This window comes from Myotis yumanensis, unplaced genomic scaffold, assembly GCF_028538775.1.
Source record: "Myotis yumanensis isolate MYYU_CA2020_CCGP unplaced genomic scaffold, mMyoYum1.0.hap1 SCAF_2, whole genome shotgun sequence".
NCBI lineage: Eukaryota > Metazoa > Chordata > Mammalia > Chiroptera > Vespertilionidae > Myotis > Myotis yumanensis.
In genome coordinates, this window is record NW_027223753.1 from 209,143,910 (window position 1) to 209,165,233 (window position 21,324).

Below are 21,324 nucleotides of genomic sequence, written 5' to 3' on the forward strand. Positions count from 1 at the left end.
TCTGACTAAAGTTTTAGAATAGATGAATCCTATTTTTGAGGTTTAAAGGGTCTAGCTTTAGTTCTTGGGTAAACTCATCACGGAGACCATCTTATCTTTCAAAAAGGCTGAAAAAGATGACATATTTCTTTGCTAATAATAATCTGTTGCCAGTCCAGCCTATCAACATTTGGAATCACCAAGAAGTCTAAACATCAGGAAGAAGTAACAACATCATTATGTGCAGAGAGCAGGTTTGGATCCTTAGATCCAAGAGAACCCACTTCAACCAAAATGCTACTTTAAACAATAGGTAACGACAGTAATACTGAAAGGAATAAAATACAATATGCAGAACCCTGGCCAGATAGCTCAGTTGGTTAGCGCATCATCCTGATACACCAAGGTTGTGGGTTCAATCCCCAGTCAGGGCACAGACAAGAATCAACCAATAAATACATGCATAAATAAGTAGAACAACAAATCGATGTCTCTCTCTCTCTCCTCCCCCTTCCTCTCTCTCTAAAATCAATAAATCAATACCAACACGTAGAAATCAACATCCTCATAATGTTCAATAACTACTTCTAACTGAAGTAACTAGAAGGGACGACGACAATAGAGCTTATTTCTTTTTGACTTGACAGTTCCAGGTCACTGGACCTAGATGGTCATTTGGGACAACGGAGCAGCCTAGGAAGCCACGCACTGAAGATGGGAGCTTCAGGCAGCCGGAAGCTCTGCCACACGGGGTCACGTGGGGCCCAGGCTGCCGGGACTCCTCCGTCTTCAGTGCACGGCTTCCTGGGGGCTCTGTTGTCCCTCTCCAGGAGGCAGAAAGGGGGAACACTGGAAGTGGGGACTAGGGATTTCCTCTCATGCAAGTGAAACGCAAGCTCAGAGTTTGAGCACTTGGTGGCCAGGAGGATGAGGACATGTGGCCCTGTCATGTGTGCAGGCAGCCACAGAGCCACACAAACACTCACACAGAGAAGGCACGGTGGAGGAGACAGTGTGTACATCTGCAATAAAAAATTTCAAACTACCTACTCCCAAACTTCAGAAGAATTAAACAAAGCCTATGCGATGAAACCTTACAACATCTTGCAAGATACAAAAGCAGAACTAAGCAAATCAAAACATACTGGGCAACAGGTGGCAACAACTAACTGCCCGCCCGGCTCTCCTAGTGCCTTTGGCAGCCTGGGTCACTGCAGCCCCCGGGCCCTGGCTGGCTTCAGTGCTCATGGATGGGATGTGGTGGGAGTAACGTCCTGGACTCCAGAGCTTGGCCCTTCAGAGGCCTCGCAGCTTCCCCGGCCGCCCTGGGCCACGGAGGGAGGAGGCTGGGGCTAGTCTGCCGCAATGGGACCACATGGAGCAGAAATGGACCCACAGCCCCAGGCTGGCTGCCAGCGCATTACAACCACATGAAGGACTGCAAGTGAGACCAGCAAAAGAACCAGCCTGCTGAGCCCAGGGCGGTGAGCCAATAAAACAATGGTTGCTTTAAGTTGCTACATATTGAGGTGGTTTGTTAGACAGTAATATGTAAATGACACACAAACCATACTTTCTAAGTTAGTTTGTAAATGTAATTGAACCATCATTTAAAAACCAATAGTCTCCCACCCTCTACCCCCAGAACTAGACATATAGGTCCTACAGTTCATATGGAAAAACAAACAGGAAAGACCAGCCAAGGAAACCCTGAAAAAGAACCAAGGAATAGCCCTATAAAAGGCCACCACATACCACGAAGCCTCAAAAATCAAGAGTGTGGTCCTGGCCTATGCACGGACATGTGAACCAGTGAGTGGAGAGGCCGTGAGGAGTCCCTGGGCACCTGCACAGGTATGGCCCTCCGTGTGGTGGGAGGCTGTGCGTGGGCTGCACAGTGCTACAGGCTAAGGAACAACACACACACCCCCATATATGTATTCACATTTATTTATTTCAACTTGGGCAAATTGGTATTTCTATTGTATTTAGAGACTATTACAATAAATAGAATACAAAATTAACTTAAAAGCATTACTGGACTAAGTGAACCTTTTAGCATTAGACATTTGCTCCACCAGTGAGTAATGAAGGTACAACTAAATGACACACCAGCCTGGCCGGTGTGGCCCAGTGGTTGAGCTTTGACCCATGAACCAAGAGGTTTGATTCCCAGTCAGGGCACCTGCCTATGCTGTGGGCTCAATCCCCAGTAGGGGACGTGCAAGAGGCAGCCAATCAATGTCTCTCACATCGATGTTTCTCTCTCTCCCTCTCTCTAAAATCCGTGCTTAAATCTTTTTAAGCACTCGCCGGTTTGGTTTAATGGATAGAGTGCTGGCATGCAGACTGGGTCCCAGGTTCGATTCCAGTCAAGGACATATGCCTGGATTACAGGATCAATCCCCAGTAGGGGGCATGCAGGAGGCAGCTAATCAATGATTCTCTCTCATCATTGATGTTTCTATCTCTCTCCCTCTCCCTTCCTCTCTGAAATCAACAAAAATATATTTTTTAAAAATACTTTTTAAAAAAACTGCAGAACCCTGGTAGGAGGGTGTAAGCCTGCTCCAATCTGTGGACAGCGGGGATGTGGGGACCCTGGGGACACAGAAGCCACGGTGCCACCAGGTGAGGAGGCAGCTGGTGAAGCACCTCCAGGGACCCCTCACACCCTACCTACCCCAACTCTCCGAGTTCCAGAATCTTTTGCCTTTTCAAGGCTGTTCTGATGGGTGTACTGGCTTGAGTAGCGGCGCTGTTTGTGGTGGGAAGGGGAGGAGGCAGGGGGAGAGATGTGAAAAGCTCCGGGACCTGATGACTGCACAATAGACCTGTGACAGGTCTCTGGCCTGCAGGACACTGCGGGCGCTGCTCACCCCGAGGGCCTGGTGGGGCCACAGCACAGGAGTGCTCTCCTACAGGCAGGTGTGGGGACCGAGTTCCAGAACACACACCATGCACACACACATGCACACACACATGCACTCACACGCGCACGCACACACACAACAGTGACAGCTAAGTTGACTTAGACCTAATTTTGTGACAATGAACCGCCTGCTATAATAACAACGTTTTACTCGCCAAGAAATGGATGGAGGTTTGCTCTGTGATTATCAACCAGCTGGTGGCTGACATACTTTTCTGCATGTACAATGTATTTCACAAATTCACAAATTACATGGGAGTCCTGGCTTCCTCTTGGGAATGCAGAGAGCCTGTCGCTCCCGCCCTTACAAGAATAGAGCCAAGCAAACTACAAGTTCATGACTTTCCTTAGCCCCATTGGAGACCTGAGGTCACAGGCAGCCAGCTAACAAGAAATTGGGGGCAAGATGGGGGCCTGCAGAGAGCGGGACTGGGCCCTCTGTTTCCTGGGCAGATCCGGGATGCTGCTAAGAAGATTTCGGCTGGAACAGCAGAGACCAGGTGAGTCTGCATGGCTGGGAGAGGGAGTGTGAAGTAGCAGAGCTGGGGGGGGGGGGGGGGGGGGGGGGCGTCCCTCACCCTCCTGCCGGCTTTTCCTCTGTGACCCCCCCCCCCCCCACACACACAGTGAGAATCCTGGGAAAGCTCCCCCTGCACAAACTCTAGAACTTGTCAGTGAACAGGGTGGATTTAATCATGAGAAACAAGCCTTAATGTATGGCCAAGGTGTTGACAAAGATTAAAAAGTGTCACATTTGTCATTAAAGAGGCATTATGAGTCACACACTTAATAAATAGACTTTTTTAAAGTTAGGGATTCAAAACAAAACAAAACAAAACAAAACAAAACAAACAAACAAACAAAAAAAAAAGCTAGGGATTCAAAATGGAACAAACAAACTGGGTTTCAAATACCACCCTTGGTCTCTGCTCACGGCCGTGGGAGAGCCCCCACACGTCCCTCCGGTCCCACCGCAGCCCTGACCCAGGTGCGGTTGGAAAAGGTCCATCTGACCCCGAGTCATGGAAGGAGGGTCACCGGTTACTCAGCACCTGTCTCTTATCTGAGCTTCCTTCTGAATGTAAACTCAGAACATCTCAGATACACACGTTTTAACGTAAAGGATAGTCTCCAAAAGCATTACTCAGATCCAGGAAATGTAATATCCAATAGAGAGTGGAATAAAGATCGCCATCAGTGAACGCAGTGTACCCACCAAGTTTGCCAGCAATTAGCAAATATGTGCGATGCCATCTGCCCAGCAACTGGCACATGGCATGACCCTGGGACCCAGGAGCAAGGTCCTGTCCGCTTCCTCACTTGCTACTGGTCGATACCCTCCTCTGACTAGAACGTGGAAAGGTGCTGGACATGGGCAGTTCAAGATCATGGCGTACACCTCACCCGACCCACCCCCAGGGCCGGTCCTGCTCTGTCCTGTGGGCTGCTCTGTCCCCACTGTGTCATTGGGGTTATGATTTCAAGGACACACAACAACCTATCACGTATACTCTGAACTGTGGTCATGAGGATGAGACAGAGGCAATGAGGAGCCCCGTCCTCCTGGGGCACTGGGGAGGGGTCTGGACAGTGAGGACACGCTGGCCTGCGGGGAAGCAGCCGCCGAGGCCAGACGTGATCTCTGCTCCCCCGCCGGCTGGGTCCCAGGATGGCAGCTAGGGTACGATCGAGTCCGGGGAGATGGGGCCGCCCCACCTCTGCTTCAGGAGGGCGCTGCTCAGTTCATCCCTAACAAGGCTGCTCTGGTCCAGGGCACAGGCGCCCGTGCCCAGCTGACTGCGTGGCGACCTCGGGACATTGGAAGAGAAGAAATCAGAGGTGCCCTGGCCCCTGAGAGAACCTTCTTCCTGTGACCCCTCCGGGGAACCTGCTTAGGGAGACAGCTCCTTCCCACAGGCATCTGTGCCCACGACTTCCTTCCCAAAAGTCAGAGAAAACCTACAGTAGCCAGACTGGCCGCGGCCCTGCCCCTCCCCCACACCATGACCCTGCAGGACAGCCAAAGGGACAGCCTAGAGCACAATCCCTTACCTCTGTCCCTCCCAGAACTCAGCCAGCAGGACGCAGGGACAGCCCAGGCCCACTCAGCATGGATCTCCAGAGCGTAAAACCGTCTGTGGGCCGCAGGGCTGCGAGGGGCCTCCTGTGCCTGCATTTCTGAGCAGGGCTCTGGGCATCTGTCACAGGAGCCAAAGGGGCACAGCGTGCTGCCAAGTAGGTAAAATGTTAGGGCCTAGGGCATCGCTGTGTTGCAAGCTTACTTTCAGACTTGGCGCTGAGGTCAACAGAAGAATGGGGTGAGAGTGGAAGGCCGACAGAGCTTGGGGAGGCAGGAAACATCAAGGTTTAGCTCCGCGGGGTCCCTGCTTTGAGCAGGGAGCCAGGCCCTCCAGGCCCCGGCCCAGCTGTTAACGCCGGCCGCGCGTTCACAGGGGACAAGAAAGCGGTCACACAGCGTGATCGCAGCACAGAAACCGTCGCCTGCTGCCCTCCATGCTTGGCCCTAAACAGAACTGCTTTCTGGCCTCGCCTTTACTAATGGTGGTGAATGAGCTGCTGCTGCTCGCCAACACCAGCACCCCCTAACCAGCAGGACCACGGCTCGGCCCGTTTCACTCTCCACACGCTCCTCTGCGAGCCACCCTGACCCATGATGGCGGGGGCTCCCAGAGAAGGATGTAAAGTCCAGGCTCGGGGGGGCTGGGCTGGCTCAGGGACAGGAGGCTGCTCCAGAACAGGAGGGCCGAGCCCTGCAGGCATGGCCCCAGGACGGGGGAGGTCCCTAGCCATCAGCTGGGCATCCACCCTCCTGGCCTGGACTTCCTCCTCATTCTGAGCCATTGACAGCAGTTCCCCAGGATTGATTCTATTTCCTGTCTCCTCCCTGGAAAGTGAGCACAGGGAACGCTTGGTCTAGACCCCAGTACTTGGAGAGAGTCGCACTGGAACCCACAGCCACCCCAGGGAAGGAGGGGGGTGTCCCCAGGAAGAACTGCGAAGTGTGACCCAGCCCTTCAGAGACAACTTTCACAGCCTCCCTGTCCTGTCAGCCTCCCTGCCCTGTCACCCAGGACGGTGCCTGGCACCTTGAGAAATTGGGGTGAATGAACAGTGAACAATTCAGTCCATCAATATCCATTAAACACCAGCAAACTCACAAGGTGAGACCCCCGTGGCCTCCACAGTGACCATGCACGTCAGCTGGCTTGGCCGAGGGCACGCAGCACCTGGCACCCCCTCACCACAGCGTTCCTTCCTGTTTCCGTGAAGGAACTGACCGAGGGCACCTGGAGGCACGTGTCCAGGTCGCTTCGTAACAGCCCTGGTGCTGCCCAGCACAGACGCTGCTCGCCGAGGGCCAAGCAACAGCCTGAGCCTCTGCACCTCTGTCCCCAAAACCACCCACCACAGGGCCCTCCAGGTCAAACAGGGCTACAGAGACTGCAGAGCCCGTGGGTCTGGAAGTGTCTGGAGTGGCACCTGGCATCTGCCTTTGTAACCCAAGACATCTCATGAGTCCTCAAATTCCGTAACTCCCTTCCCTAAGATCTAGATCCACAACAAAAAGGCGAATTCACTTTTGCCACCAGCTGAGAAAGAGCAAGTGAAATGACAGCCCTTGGAGATGACGCATGGCCATTGGGCACAACGCGCTCCAGCCAACCCCAAAGGCCACGCCCTTCAGCCTCGAGTTCAGTGGTAAGGAACCGATCCTACGGGGACCAGGAGACAAGTGGGAAGGTGAATGCCGGACAGGCGGCTAGTGGTGGATGATACCAAACACCGGAGACACAGGGGCAACCTCGGTGAACCGGCGCACCACCTCCAGGTGCATTTGTCCCTCAGGACCTGGCTGCATGGAGGTCTCGGTGACGTGAACATCGCTTACATGGCTGGCGGACAGAGGTACACGCCGTGACAAACACACACCTGAGAGAGACTGAACCTAACCGCCCTGGGGAAATCTCTGGTAATGAAATAATGTGGACTTTTAAAAAAATGCTCTTCTGATTTTCACTTAAGTTTTTGGCATGGAACAATGATAACTTTTATAATCATAAAAATGTTACTAAAATCAAAACAGTATCCTTGAAGTGAACAGCTCTGAGGAGTCATGTACAGCAGTGAAGATGAGAAGGCCCTAGCACCAACACCCGGGCGTTCACCGTGCCTGAGCCCAGGCTGAGGGCTGCCCACAGGCCCACGGCTGACAGCGGGGCCTATCCAAGCCAGCGACCCTGGCATGTGCCTCATGCAGGACGGCAGCTGATGCCAACTGCTGTCACTCTATAGGTTTCTCTTCTGATAAAATGGCTCTTTCTACTAGGCAAGCATTCTGCCACCAAGCCACGGGACAAGTTCATGGAACTGGGACTCCTCTTGGGAAAGCGTTCAAGGCCTGCCTGCAGGGGTGGCGGGGGTGGCGGGAGGAGGCAGGAGCGGGACATTTAAAGGCACCGGAACACTACCAAGAGGTGGGTTATCTGTTGCACTAAGTTTAGGGATTTCTAAGATTAAATGAAACTAAGAATGCAGAACTCGCTGGCACCAGAAGTGTCTTTAATTAAATGGTCAACAGAGGCACCTCCAGGGCCCATCGATGCTTGGGAGACCGGCACACAAGCTCTACATCAAAGGCACAAGGCAGCTTGTCTCTAAAAAATGCCACCGACTTAGGAATAGTTTTGCAACATTAAAAATTTTAATCGCTTTTAATTTTTAATTCCTTCTAATTGGCATAGAAACCCCGAGTTCTCCCTCTTACATCTGGCACTGCTGTTGGAAAGTTGTAACCAAGGAGGACTGCTTGCGGCCACCTCGCACGAAGAGCCCTGCACTCCGCCCCGTGGGAAACGCACCCGAAATGACTTGTCTCTCTAGCTGGGCCTTCCTCCTTCCACATAACCGCCTCCTCCCTTTGCCTGGTTTTTCTAAACTGTGGGGTATACGCCAATAACCAGCCTACTGACTGGGCCAAGATAACAAAAATGCGTTCCCACTCGGTGTCCTCTGCACCTCGCCACCTCTTGGCAGTGGACGGGGCAGCCACGGGGGTGTGACCGGGCTCTGGGGTCATGCCAGGCAGCATGTGGTGGGCAGGTTACGCTAACCTTGCTGTTACTCCACGATGTAAAGAATAGCACTTTGATGTGATAGCGCGGGTGCATTTCATAACGCGTCCTGTGACAGTGCCACATCTGGAAGTGGTGGCTGGCGATGTTGCTGAGTAAAAAGGAAAGTGACCTGCAAGCGATGCTGGATGTGTAGCTGGTATTTGAACCCACATTTTCTTACACGTCTTACACCAGATCTGAAGCAAGGCCCACTGGGAACAGCAGGGCTCGTCCCTGGCCAGCGTGCCCTGAGGTGGCGGCTGCAGAGACCTGCAGGTGGTGGTCAGAGGCTCCGTGTGGCCCCTTGCCGCTGGGTCAGGCTTCCCCTTGGAGCGCCTCTCTCCACCCCAGCCCCCTGCTGTGGCCGGTTCATTCGAGGCACAAGGAGGACCTGCCGAGAGTCCTTGCCGCAGAGACGCAGACAGGACCAGCTGCGGGGTGCGGTGCTGTCAGCAGTGGCAGAGGCACCGCTGCGACATCGGGAACCCCTGGGAAGCTGCCTCCCGAGGACTCTCATTGACCCCATTGGTGGGAACTCCCCGTGGAGTCCTCGAGCCTTTCCGTGTAGTGCTTTCGAGCTGACAAAGTGTTGGCAGCCCCTTCAACAGAGGAACTCTTCCTGGCGCCTCCAACGCAGAACTGAGCTGAGCGGGTTGCTGGTCACAGCCGGGGAGGAGAAGAGGGTGGCAGGGTGAGCCCACCCTGTGGTTCGCCACAGCAGCTCTGGTCTCATCCCGTCAACGGGGAGTGTGGCAGCTGAAAAGGCATCTCATGAGTCAGTCCTAACTGGGGAGGGGACAGCTTGGCAACCTCAGGGAACCAAGACCTGGCATTTTCTCCCAGTTCCCAGCACGGGAGTGAGGATGGAGACTCAGCGTCGGGGGGGGGGGGGGGGGGGGGGGGCGGGGGGAGATGTGCCTGAGTCCTCCGCCAGATCACAACGAGCTTCTAGTATGTTCTTCCAACCGGGTCTCTTCCCGTTTGTGGAACAAGGACTATTTAGTGGCAGGACTAGCGCTGCAAGAGGAAACATCCACAGACAGACGAGAAAGCCAGCATGCTCCTCCCACCCCCGACCCACGCGAGATGGGCGGCCCGCTGCGCGGTGATGCAGACCCGCCCCTTTTGGAGTCCAGCTGACTGACCAGTGCCACCAGGCCCCTGAGAGGCAAATAAATGACTAGAGTGTTCAGGAAGAAGGGGGCTCTGAGGCAGGAAAGGGCTGCCGAAGCCTGGGGTACACCTGGGGACCACAGAGGCCGGGAGCCAGCGGGGAGCCCAGCCCTGGCTGAGGCCTTGCCGCCTGCAGCACCCCTGCATCGCCAGACACAAAAGAAGCATTAATCGGACCTACGGAAGAGAAAGCCTCCAGCTCAGAGGGTAGAACTCCCACCCAACCAAGGGCGGAGGAGGAACAAGAATACGCCAGGCAGAACCTCCGGGAAGCCTGCCTCTTTGCAGACACTGCCAGTTCTCCAGCACTAGCCAATCAAGTGACCCCAGACCTGGGCTGGGGTTTCCCCATGGCCACCCCAACAACAGCCCATCAGGAGGGAGCCGGCCCTGTGTGCCATTGGTACCTGCCCGTGTGCAAAGGTTGTCACCTGCAGAGATACGGTCAACATCCCATTTTACAGACAGAACTGGAGCCCAGCGCACACATGCCCCGTTGGCTGTCACAGCCTTGTGAGGGGATAGAGGAGCTGAGCCTCCGGACCCCCAGGCCAGGTGGCCCACGGCACCCCACAGACTCCCCACACATGTTCACAGCAAGCGCTGGGTGCACTCTGGCCACCACTGCTGCAAAGGGTCACTGGTGACTCCCCATAAACCACCTTATCACCTATGGGCACAACAGGGTAACATTCCTTTGATGGAAGCTACCATTTTCTGTTCAACTGAAGACCCTGTGTCGGTCAGCTGCCCCCGCTCTGGGCTGAGAGGCGGGGAGCGATAGCGAGGGCTCGGGGCAGGGGCTTCCCTCCCAGTCACCCAGCACCCAGCACCCACTGTGCGTCAGGGCGCCAAGCCCCTGACCCTCCCTCGGGAATGTTCTAACAAAAGAGCATTCATGGAAGGGCAGGACAATCCCCAGCACGTACTGTGCTCGGGCAGTAACCGCTTCCGTCCCCGCCCGCCATGCAGTCCCCACGGCGGGTGGAGTGAGTTTGTGGACCTACAGGGACAGCAGGGGCGGACCACAGCACTGGGAGCCCCTCCCCCCGGACAGCCCAGACCCCGGCACCAGCCATGCTCACCAGTACAAGTAATAGGTCAAAGCCACGGCCACCAGGGCGGCACAAACCCCCGAGAAGAGGCAAGTCGAGTAGCTGGCCAGCATCTTCACAGCCTGTCCCCTGTCTTCTGAGAGCTGGTGAGGAGACTGGCGGTGGCAGCGAGTGTCACCTTGGGCCAGAGGGTAAGGAGAGGGATTATGACCAGGCCCACACTTGCCACACGGGACGGGCCTGGGCCACGAAGAGCATCTGCTCGGCAGAACAAGGGGGACATGCACTTCTGGGGTGCTGCCTCCCAACCCAGAGGCAACCTGCGAGTCTCGAAGGCCAGCTCGAATGAAAACAGGGCCCTGAAGCAGCACAGAGGGCGCGGCCTCCCCTCGGCCCACTTCGGGGCTGCCAGGCTCCCGCTAATCCAGTAAGCGGCTTTCAGCAGGAGCCGCTGTAAACAGGTGCATCGTGGCCTCAGACAGGGCCAGGTCAGCGGGCCCCGCCCAGCAGCTGACCCGGGACCTCAGACCCAGACGCCGACAGAAACCCCAAGAGCACAACAACTCAGCACACGGGGGGCGAGCTAGTGAGGTGGGCCCCAGCTCTGCTCGGGCTGGAAAAACCCCTGGAAGGCCTCCCAGTGCTGGACAGACATCCTCTCTTTGGGGCAATGCCCAGCCATCGGTGCCCCCCGCCCAGAGCAGGCTGCTGCGCTCCCACCAGAGGCCCAGTTCCAACTCCAGACCCTGGGGAATGCCTTTCCGGGCACTGCCCCGGGGAAGAGTCACTCCTCTTATTCCCGGGAAACAGCGGCAAGTCCACCAGACGTGCGAAGGTCTGTTGTCTCCCACGTGACCCCGCCTGGACTCTGAATGTGCACGGAGCTGAGATGAGAGAGAGATGCAGGCGGAAGTGTCACCCTTGCAAGCTGCTCGCTGTGCAAAGGCCCCGACAGACACGCAGAAGCAGGAAGAGAGATGTTATTGGGAGAGCACCTCGAGGGGCCTCTGGCCAACGCACCTCCCTTCAGGGCCGGGGTGGGGAACGCCCAGCCCGAAGACAGTGTAAGGCCCACGAAATCCTGTGGCCTGGCCCTGCCAAGGCACTAGGGGTGAGTTAATTACATGTTTGACCAAATACTGCAGGCTGATTTTTAAGTGGGTACCTCTGTATGGCCCTGGAATGATGTTATAAATACCCCCATGGCCCATGGCAGAGAAAAGGTTCCCCTCCCCTGCTTCAGGGTCATCACACTGCACTGGGTGGCCAGAAAGTTACTGCTTTGTGCATCTTCCCTGCACATGACACGAAGGGCCCACTTTCAGACCAGGAAGGCCCCGCTGCCCTGCCTGCCTGGCCGAGGCCCCCTACAGCACCTGTGCTCCTGCGTCCTGCCAGGGGGCGGGCCCCACAGCTGGCAAAGCCTGCCCTTGCCCCTGCACCTGCCCTGCCCTGCCCCTTCTCCTTCCCCTCCCCTGCCCCTGCCCTGCCCCTGCCCCTTCCCCTGCCCTGCCCCTGCCCCTTCCCCTCCCCTGCCCCTGGAGCCTCCAGACTGATTGCAAGGCCCTTTAGAGGCATCCCTCTGTGACTTACACTCAGGCCTGTGGCCTGAGAAGCCATCGGAGGGAAGGCAGGTCGCCACTCCTCCGCTTAGCTCCGCTTAGCCCGCCGGGAAGGGGCTTTGCCCTGAGCAGTGTCTGGCTGCCTAAGGCTTCCCAACTCCGTAATCCCCAAAGCAGCCAGAGGAACTGCTGACCCGGGAGGACCTGCCCCTGAAGGGCGGTGTGTGCTCCCCCTGGGATGTGAGGACAGTCCTCATCTGAGGCCTGAGGAACAGGCCCTCTCCCTGCCAGGTACCCGGACCTCGGCCTTTCTAATAAATAGTGAAAAGAAACCCCTCTCTCAGAGAGCTGCATGGTGGTCCACGTCTGCCCAGCCACCACCCCTCGTCTGCGATGCAGCTAAAGGCCCGGGCCCTCCTGCATCTGAGCCTCGAGGACGCTGGCCCCTGCGGCCGTGAAGCCCATCACTGAGCACGGGTCTCGCTCCACAAAGGGCAGCAGGTGCCCTTGACTTGAGTGGCAGCTCCTGGACCCGACCTTTGCCCTGAGGTCAGCGCTCGTTCAGAAAGGTATTTGTGAGGACTCTCTGGGACCCGGGGTGGCCCTGCCCTCCGGAAAGGCTTTCTGCTTGCCAGTACCCCAGTAATTCAGGATGCCAGCCCCCTCCTCCACGGTGCCGCTGAGAGACTCTTCTAGAATAGAAACCGGGTCATGGCCCACCCCCAGCTGCCACTGCCAGAGCCCAGCAGCCACCTTCCCAACTGCAGGCTTTCGAGATACTTGCCACATCCTGTCCTCGTCCCCGGCCTCCTGCCAAGTTTGCAGGGCAGGAGCCAGGCTGGCGCCTCGGCGGGCGAGACAGTGGACAGGCCGCGGGTTTCCCGCACACCCTGGACTGCACAGACCCCTCTGAGTGCTCAGCCTCCAGACGGCTCCCCCGGGGCCCTCCGGGCCTGTGGTCAGCACCCAGCCTCGAAGGGGGTTCTCTGGCGAAAGGTGCCCTGGCTCTCGCTCTCTCTTTGCCCTTTGGACCTCAGTGTGTCACAGGAGTCTCCTCTCCCAGCCACATCGCAGGAGGCCTCTGTGACCACCCTGGAGAGAGGGTGCACAGCACAGCCCTGGGCACAGACTGCACCCCAATCCTACCACTAACCCCCCCCCCCCCCGCCCGCTTCAAGCTAAGCCTCAGTTTACTGTAAAGTGGGAATAATCACTCTATCCTCGTCAATGGGTGGTGGTGATGTTTAGGGGGTTGGTACAGGGAAAGCACCTGGCATAGTAAATGTCAAAATGGTTAGCGCTCGTGATGACGTCATCATGGCTCCTGAACCAGGCCCGCAGAGGGGACCGGCCCGCAGAGGTGGGGAGAACTGCCAGGTACTTCTCTCCAGGCTGGAGCAGAACAGAAACTAAACCTCAGGCCTGGTTTGGGTTCTATGAACAGTAAGGCATGTTTTTTGTTGTTGTTTTTTAAAATATTTTTTTATTGATTTCAGAGAGGAAGGAAGAGGGAGAGAGAGATAGAAACATCAATGATGAGAATCATTGATTGGCTGCCTCCTGCACGCCCCCTACTGGGGATCAAGCCCACAACCCAGGTACGTACCCTTGACTGGAATTGAACCTGGGACCCTTCAGTCTGCTGGCCAGCGCTGTATCCACTGAGCCAAACCAGCTAGGGCAGGAATGTTGAGATAGTTCTCACTTTTTACTATGCCCTTGCCATTATTTGTGTGAAAACACAGCAAACCTAGAATGCTTAGAATCTTGGCTTTATTGATTTTGAAATAAAGGTTGGCATAGGAATTTGGCCAAAATCCTCCTCCAATAGTTTTCTGTGGACAGAAAACTCCCCGTGGGGTCCTGAGTGCACCTGTCCGCTGGCTGTGCTCAGGACCCGTGGCCATGGCCCTCCTGGTCCTCGAGACCACGTGTGCAAGCGAGGTCACTCCTGCCTCCTCATCCTGAGACCACGTGTGCAAGCGAGGTCACTCCTGCCTCCTCATCCTGAGACCACGTGTGCGAGTGAGGTCACTCCTTCCCCTGGATTACTATTCGCCTTCATTCTGAGTCTCTTATTGAAGGTTAAAGAGAATAAAGCTAATTTGAAGGTATTACACAAGAACATGTCTAGATACTTCCCTGGACCTAAAAATGACTGATTTATGCTAAATATGAAAGAGAACAGCAGGAGTGTGCTGACAGAACCTCCTGGTGTCCTCATAGCAGCAACATTAAAGGCAGGTTCTAAAAACTTAATTTTTCTTTAGACTCAGCAAGTTTCTCATGGAATGCCCACATTCTCTTTCGTACACAACCGAGAGCACTGCAGGTGTAATAACCGTTCCTGCTCAAGGAGGCAAGTACTGCGACCATCAGACATGAGGACAGATGAACGCACGTATGCAGCTGCGGTTTATGTAGTTTCTCAAAGCAGCTCTTTATTAACCCGCTGACGGCCCTCATCCAGGGGAGAACCCCACTTGTCAGCCATTGGGGTCTGGGGGGCGGCAGGTGCTGCTTCCCCATATCTGCCTAGTGCCACAGGCCCTGCCCCGGAACAAGGAGCTGCCAGCATGTCAGGGAATGGCTCTGGAGCCACAAGGGTCGGGCAGGAGGGGGTGCTGAGCTGGGGAAGGAAAGCTTGCCCTCTGGGCCACCCATGGGGCCCGCAGGGGCCACCTGGTCACAGGCTCTATGGTGGCACCTGCAGGAGCTGTGTGTCTCTCCAGCTTCCAGAACAAACATACGATCTCATCTACCTGCCTCCAGGGGAGGGGCAGGTACAGACACAGGACAACCCGGTCCATGCCTGTTGCCGCTCTGAGCGCCTGGGTCCTGCTCCTTCTGGGGCTACCTCCCTTCCCTGACCTGTTCTTTTCACTCACCTTCAGGCCAGGTGTGACCGGTCAGAGCTCTCGCCGTTCCCCCGCCTTACCCTAGCCCTCCAGAAACTGTGACCCCCCTTTCTGCCAACCTCACCTCCAGGTCCCAGCCCTCCAGCGTGGACCCCATCTGGAAACAACCCAGAACCAGGTGCGGACGGCCTCTGAGTTAACGGCGAGGGCTTGTGACGCTGAGGTCTGAAGGGCAGCATCAACAGGGAAAGGAAGGCAGGCCCACGGGCCACGCTGGGACGCCCTGGTGACAGGTGGGGAGTCCACACCCAGGCAAGCCAGTGAGCGACCAGGGAGACCACGCAAGGTCGTGCTGAGAGACAGGCACTAAACACGAATTATTCATTTAATGATCACAACTGCTCTCTTGGTACCACGACCAACTGCATGGCTCACAAATAACTGGCCCACCCAGGATGAGAACCAGGTTTGGCCGACGCTGGCCTCGGAGTATTTCACTGGCCCCGGTGCAGCTGGTTCAACCCAGACTCCCCACCCCCGGAATGACTCGTGGCTTATTCAGTCTCCAGCAGTCCCCAGGGGCCAGGGTGTCTCCAAGCCTCAGACTCTTGTTAACTCACAGTTAATCACCCTCTTTCCCACAGTGTCCCCAAAGGCACTGTGTCAATTCCTGGCATCCGGCCTCAAGAAATCGGGTCCTGCCTGAACCACAGAACGGCAGCGGCAAGACGCTGAGTTTCCAGCAGGAGACACGCTGAGCAAGTAACTTTGCTGCTTTTTGCCCTGCCTTTCTGCTCAGCCCCACTGCGTTTATTAGGTTAATGAGATGCTGCCCGCCCACTGGGAACACACCATCGCGCCAGCCTGTTTATCCTGATTGAGCTCAGCATTAGACCGGAGAGAACCCTCAGGATGTCAGCCACATGTTGCAGGATCATCAATAAGAAGTTGCCAAATGCACTCACTTAACCACTCCCCACCCCCCCACCCCCCGCCCCTGAAGCCTCACTGGGCTCCTGGCTGTTGACAGGGCCCCACCTCACCCCTCATTCTTATGCCCAGTGCGTCCTTCCCACTGACCGGAGCTCCTGGTGCTTCCCAGCGGCTCTGGAAAGGTTACGAATGCCTGGAGCTTTCTCCTCTGGTCCCAGGAAGAAGCAGGCGAGACAGTCTGCAGCCGAGTGTGGCCTCGACAAGCAGTCTCCAGGCCCGCTCCCGTCACACTGCGCTGGGGGCACAGCCGAGGGCGTGTCCGTTCGGCAGGGCCTCTCCTGACACACGATGGTGGCACCTGCAGGAGGCCACTTCCCGCACCTGAGGCTGCTGGTTTGGGTTCCACGCCTCACCCAACCCGCCCTTCCACAGCGTGAAGTGCACAAACAAATAAGTAAATAACAAAGCAAAGCTCCCTGCTGTGACTCCCTCCGGGCAAACGAGACTCCAGGAGCGAGGGGGGTGCTCGCAGGGACCAGCTGATACCATGTCCTTCCAATCCACACGGGGACGCGCACTAGAACGTGGGTTACTATGCAAACCAAACACAAGTAAACAACCGAGGTGTGAGCCCAGGAAGGCCAGCGGCCAACTCTCCAGTGCTCCGAAGTGCAGTCAGGACGCTATGCCAGACGCTGTCTGCGTGGCTTACAGCTACTCGGTGGCATTTACACAGCCGAGGGGATGAACAGGCACAGGTGTGACCGCAGCAGGTGTCCTGGGGTGGCGCTGCCATGTGGGGGCGGGGCCTCACCTGTTCAGGGTGGACTGAGAGATACCTGCTCGACTCTCAGACAGAAAGGTCAGCCTGCAAAGCGTCCTCAGGACACGTGGCTGGGTTCTCGAGCCCTCGGCAAGTCCAGAGATGTGAACACATGGGTTTTTTCACGACTGCACGTCAGGACAGGTGGCAGCCTTCAGAAGGCAGTCACAGCCCAGGGGTAGGGAAAGCAGGTGCACACGGCCCTGAAGCACCTGTGAGAACCACCTGGTGGGCCCTGGTACACCAAAAAGGTGCGGATTCGATCCGGGTCAGGGCACATACCTAGGTTGCAGGTTCCATCCCCGTCGGGATGTGTGCGGGGCCCCTAGCTCGTCCGCCGCGTGTGCTGCCTGACACTGTTTCCATTTGCTCCCATTTGCATCTTCAGAACAGTGTGTTCGTGAGGCCACGCTTCCTTCCACCGAATAGGCACTACGACAGGGATACACTAGAAGCCAGCGAGGAGCAACCACCAGCTCTGGGTGCTGGGCCGGGCCTACACCTGCACCCCAGCCTCCCTTCCCCGCCTGCAGAGGGCTTGTTCTCCCTCGTCGGCCGCGTGGCTGTTCAGTGCTCCTGCTGCATTTCGAGTGCAGGCAGTGCCCGGTGGCTCAGCTGCCCAGTGCATAGGGAGCACCTCGAACTGCGAACACACAACCAGCCCCTGACATGGGCCCGCCAGTCCCAGCTCCCTGGAGAGGAAGACCAGGGTCTAGAATTTCAGGCAGGACGTCCTAACAATGCTGCACAGGGTGACACGTCGGTAGACACGTCTGTAGCATGTCCCAGCATGCACGCTGGTCACTGTCCCTGAGCATCAATGGCCGGCCCTATGTGTCAGCTCATCCACTCTCACCACCCCTCAGAGGAGGGGGCACACTTATGAGCTTCATGTTACAGATGTGAAACAGGCACAGAGAGGTGAAGCACTAGCCCAGAGTCACAGAGCAAGCCAGTGGCGGGATCAGGACTCAGGCTTCCATGAACAGGAACTAGGTCCTAAACAGCCGCAGAGCAAAATCCAATCAAATGCCCTGCAAACAGCCACTCATCTCTCCGCTCAGAGGCAGAGAAGGTCCGAGCCTCGCAGCTGGAGAGGGGCCTGCTGGGTTGTGAAGGGAGGAGGAGCGACCTGGGGAGGAGGGAGGAAGGATAAGAGCAGCAGCTTTCGTTCGCTGCCTTCTAACCAGGTCTGAATGGATGGGGCGGTGAGTGAGGAACTCCAAAGACCCCCTGTTCACCGGGGAGACGGAGACGCTGCGGCCACCCACTGGTGTAGATTGGCTGCCCGTTCTGTGACGGGATGAAACATTTCTAGCAAAAACACCCCAACTCTTGAACTCTGTGTTTTTAAAAAGACTTTGTAAAGCCCTGGCCAGTGTAGCTCAGTTGGTTAGAGCATCGTCTCATTCCCAGTTAGGGCACATACCCACCCAGGTTGTGGGTTCGATCCCCAGTTGGGGTACATGCAGGAGGCAACCAATTGACGTTTCTCCCTCTCTAAGATCAATTTTTTAAAAAAGAACGATTTTGTAAATAATGAGATTTTGTGCATTAGCAGAAAGTAATAGATTCTTGTTGCAAAACTTTCAAACCATGCAGAAGTACACGGTCAAAAGAGGAACCTTCACCACCACCCCCACAGACTGCCTGGGGTCTGTTCCTGATGCAGGTGGCAATGTTGTGTGACTATAACTTGATTTCCTCCCACAATGCTTGCTCTCTGCTATGGACGAATATTTGTGCCCGCTCCCAAATTCATATGTTGAAACCAAATGCCCCATGTGGAGGTATTGGAGGAGGGGCCTCTGGGAGGTGACTTAGGTCATGAGGGTGGAGCCCCCATGAACGGATTAGTGTCCTTATAAGAGAAACCCCAGAGAGCGCCGTCACCCTCCCACCCGTGAGGACCCAGCAAGAAGGCACTGTCTATGAGCCAGGACGCAGGCCTCTCCAGGCACCTGTGCCTTGATCTGGGACTTCCAGCCTCAGGAACTATGAGAAATCAATGTCTGTTTCTTTAAAGTCGCCGATGTATGGCATTGTGTTATAACAGTCTGCACAGACTCGGGCCTCCGCCAGGAAAGCCTGCTGGGTCGGTGCAAGCCTCATCTTTCTGGGAGAGGGAGGAGTGAATAGGAGCACATGACCGGGTTCAAATCCTGGCCTCCCCAACACCAGGCTGTGTGACCTGCAGAAAGGATTGAGCCTCTCTGAGCCTCCACGTCCTCCTCTGTAGGGTGGGGGTACTTCCTACACCACCAGGTTACGAGAGTTAAATGAGTGAGTTGTGAAATGCACTAGACCAGGGACTAGTTATCATCAGCATCACTGCCTTCTGTCATTCTTGTTAAACTGGCTGCGGAGCATTTCAATGTAGGAACGTATTAAAAGGCAGGTACCCATTCTCCTGCCCAGGACATGCAGACCATCGAGGGCCCAGCCTGTGAGGTGACAATGTGACCGCGCCATCGCCTCGGGGCTCCTGGGCGAGGACCGAGGGGCCTGCGGTGGCCCCGCTCTTTGGGCACTTGCCTGTGTCCGGCTGGAATCCACTTCTGCTCTAGCCTCAGTAGCCTCTCGCTCAGGTGGAGTTTGCTCCCCCGTCCCCACATTGGGAGTCCTGCGGGGTGACTGCGTAACCGTGGAGAAGCCTCGGGGCTCCCCCCACGCCATCCTGCCTGCCGGCCTGCTCTGTGGGATGCAGTCACCACCCTTCTCCCGGGACATGAGCACGTGCATAGTGCCATGGGAGTTACTGCCCAGGCTGGCGAGTTCCTTCTCCACAGGAGAAGCTCCTGCCGGTTCCCACAGGTGGACCGTCTCCTGGTCACCTGGTCCTTTTAAGCCTCAAGGATTTGGATGGTGTGTGAGGTCCTGAGGGATCAGCCTGTGATGCCTGGGCCGCCCACACCTGGCCTTTGTTGCTGGGCATGGCACGGGGGGTGGCCAGTATTATGATCCTGACCTGTACCTTGCTAATGACACTTGGACCTTTTCCTGAGAGGAGGCAAGCTATTTTTTTTAACCTTACAGAAAAAGGCAGAGACAGAAAAAGTAAAGAGAAACATAAACTACAGCCAATAACCAAAACCACACCTTTGCAGGCTCCACAGTGGCATTACCTGGAGGGCCGAGGCCAGCTGCCACCCTGCGCTCCCAGGTCCTGTCCAGCTCCTTGCCCTTCCTCCGGCTCCTCTCCTCTCTGCACAGCCACCTCCACCCCAGGGCGGGCTCCCCACCTGCTCAGCCCGGCTCCTCCAATCTTAAAGAACTGAAAGCTGAGCCAGTCGTCAGACCAGACCGGCTGCTGGGGTTGGGCACAGCCCAGATCTTTCCTGCCTCCCCCACGGCTCCCAGCGGGCGCGCCAGCATGAGCTGCGCCTGGCTTTGAAGGGACAAGGGTGTAAGACCAGGGCTCTGAAGTGTGGCCTGAAGAACAAGGTCTCTCCACCTCCCCTCTGTGTGCAGCAACGTCTCTAAAAAGAGACGGTCGCTACCATGCAGATTTACAAAATGTAATTCACCGAAAGGCCTCAACCACAGGAGACGTTTCAGATGCTGGCTTCCAACCTGGCTCTCTGCTGTGTCAGCCTGAACACCTGGGATTAGCCTGCGCCTGGTTTTCCTGATAGAAATTTCTTTAGATTTCAAAATAAAAAGTTTCAAAAGGAAATATAAGTTAAATTTTTTTCCTCAAATTTCCTCCTAAGCAATAAAGCATACCTAGCAAGAAAAAATACAGAAGAGAAGCCAAGCCTCCCCCTGAATCATGGGTATGACATCCAGCCTCTGCTGCTGCTTTAGTTACAGGTTAGTGCAGACCCAAGTTGTGCCCACAGACCCCGAAAGGTGTGTTTGGCCAGTCGTCGTTTTCATGGCGCCTGCCAACAAGGCTATGCTGAGTCGCTGGCAGGCAATCAGATGCCCCAACAACCAAAGGGCATCCCCCAGGCTGCCGACCACCATGAGCGACTCAGTCCCATGCTCAGAGCCCCCGGTTATGAAAGCCTCATAGATTTTATCTTGGAAAATGGGAATGCATTATTTCTATGATCTTCAAAAAAGAGTGCGATCAGCCCTAACAGGTTTGGCTCAGTGGATAGAGCGTCGGTCTGGGGACTGAAGGGTTCCAGGTTCGATTCCGGTCAAGGGCATGTACCTTGGTTTCGGGCACATCCCCAGTAGGGGGGGTGCAGGAGGCAGCTGATAGATGTTTCTCTCTCATCAATGTTTCTAACTCTCTCTCTCTCTCCCTTCCTCTCTATAAAAAATCAATAAAATATATATTTTTTTAAAAAGTGCGATCAGAAAAGCCCCTCAGGCCTCCAGTGGTGGACACCAGCCCCGAGCTTCCTGGTCTGACCAGCTGCGCTAGTTTCTGGCCCCTCCCCTGTGGAGGCGGGCAGAGACAGTGCTGTGAGAGCTGAGAGGGGACTGACTGACCCCAGGGCCCAGGGGTCCTGCCGTTTGCCAGGCACCCGTCTCCCTGCGAGTGGTGAGTGCCTCTCGGGCCCTTCTCACTCCTGCAGCCCTGGCTCAGGACTCAAGATGCAGACAAAATGCTGCCGCACAGGGGAGGTGCCCATCACCAGGGGGCATGGCCATGTGCACCTCCCATTTGGGGGGAAGAGGAGAAAGTGCAGCCCAAGCTAGTGGTGCAGCTGGGAGCAGAATGCAGACCTATTCTTGGCATGAAATCCCTCTGCTTTCACCTCAGCTTCCAGGATATAAAATGCCGTGGGGAGCAGCACATGAACGAGGTGGGAGAGGGCAATGAGAAGGGCCAGCCAGTGTGCTCTCCTGTGTGGAGAAGGCTACTTTAGGAAGAAGACACTGGGCCATTCTCAAGGCACAGCAAGTCCCAGCTGCAG

At 55.9% G+C, this 21,324-nt stretch overlaps 1 protein-coding gene across 3 annotated transcripts in view; it reads right to left on the bottom strand.

Annotated features, from left to right (window-relative positions):
* The window catches only part of AGPAT3 (1-acylglycerol-3-phosphate O-acyltransferase 3), a 72,423-nt gene that overhangs the window by 20,079 nt on the left and 31,020 nt on the right, over positions 1-21,324 (bottom strand). Inside the window, exon 1 of one of the 3 annotated variants that reach the window (XM_070407099.1) lies at positions 4,964-5,070. The exons of the other annotated variants lie outside the window; for them this stretch is intronic. The gene's annotated coding sequence lies outside the window, so the exon portion shown is untranslated. Of the gene's footprint in view, positions 1-4,963; positions 5,071-21,324 lie in introns of those variants that run through there. 3 annotated transcript variants of the gene reach the window in all.